Here is a 1093-nt window from a genome sequence, read left to right as displayed (position 1 = left end):
CAAATCGAACGGTCCGATTTGTTTGATGAAAAAAAATAAACTACAAATCGGAGGGTCCGATTTGTTTGAAGAAAAAAATAAACTCCAAATCAGAGTGTCCGATTTGTATTTTTTATTTTTTTTTTATTTGTTAAAATAAAAATCAAATGGTCTGATTTTAACATTAAAAATTTTTTTATTTTCAAAATCACAACTCGGACCATCCTATTAGAATTTTTTTTTTTCTAAACTCAAAACGGACCATCCAATTTCTACTAAAACACTACTGACACCACATGTATGGAAAGCATCCCTCATCTCCATAGTATTGTATCACTCAATCCTCTCCTCTATATCAAAAATAAAAAACGCAAAAATTTGAAACCTCCACTTATTTCATTACTAAACTAATTTATTGGCTTTTGGCTTTGATTAATTTGGCGATGAAGGAGTAAAAGGAGAATACGAATCAAACTTACTTCGTTTAACTCTTTGCTTTGGCTAGTATTCAAAATTCAAATTGCTGTTAAATTACGGTTTTAAAATAATTTAGTCACTCGATTAGATATAGTTAATTCGAAAAATTTTATCCTAAATTTTATTGAATATAATTTTTATATACTAACAATCTATGAGTTATAACTCAAATGGTATAGTTTCTCCATACTCAATTAAGAGGTTGCGGGTTCGAGTCTCCTATTTTTGGTAAAAAAAAAACAAATCTAAAAGAGTTTTATATATACATATATTTAATTATGTATTATTAAATTATTAAAAGTAATTAATTATAAAAAAATTTACTATGAAAAAAATTATTTAAATATATAAATTTAATTAGATAATTATGTAAAATTTTGTTCACTTATAGTCTAATCACAAATACAATTATTATGTTGTGTTTGTTAGTTGAGACATAAACACTAATTATTAGACACGTGGTGCATGTTTATTGTTTATTTGCTGAGATATAGATTTGAATGGATACGATAGTATACAAATACACATAAAATACATATATTTAACATTTTTTCTTAAAGTTGAGACACAGAAATACAATGCATAAAACATAAAATTTAACCTTTTATTTTTAATTATTTTTAAAATTATCAATTGT

This window comes from Arachis ipaensis, chromosome B02 (genome assembly GCF_000816755.2).
Source record: "Arachis ipaensis cultivar K30076 chromosome B02, Araip1.1, whole genome shotgun sequence".
NCBI lineage: Eukaryota > Viridiplantae > Streptophyta > Magnoliopsida > Fabales > Fabaceae > Arachis > Arachis ipaensis.
This window is presented reverse-complemented; position numbering follows the sequence as displayed.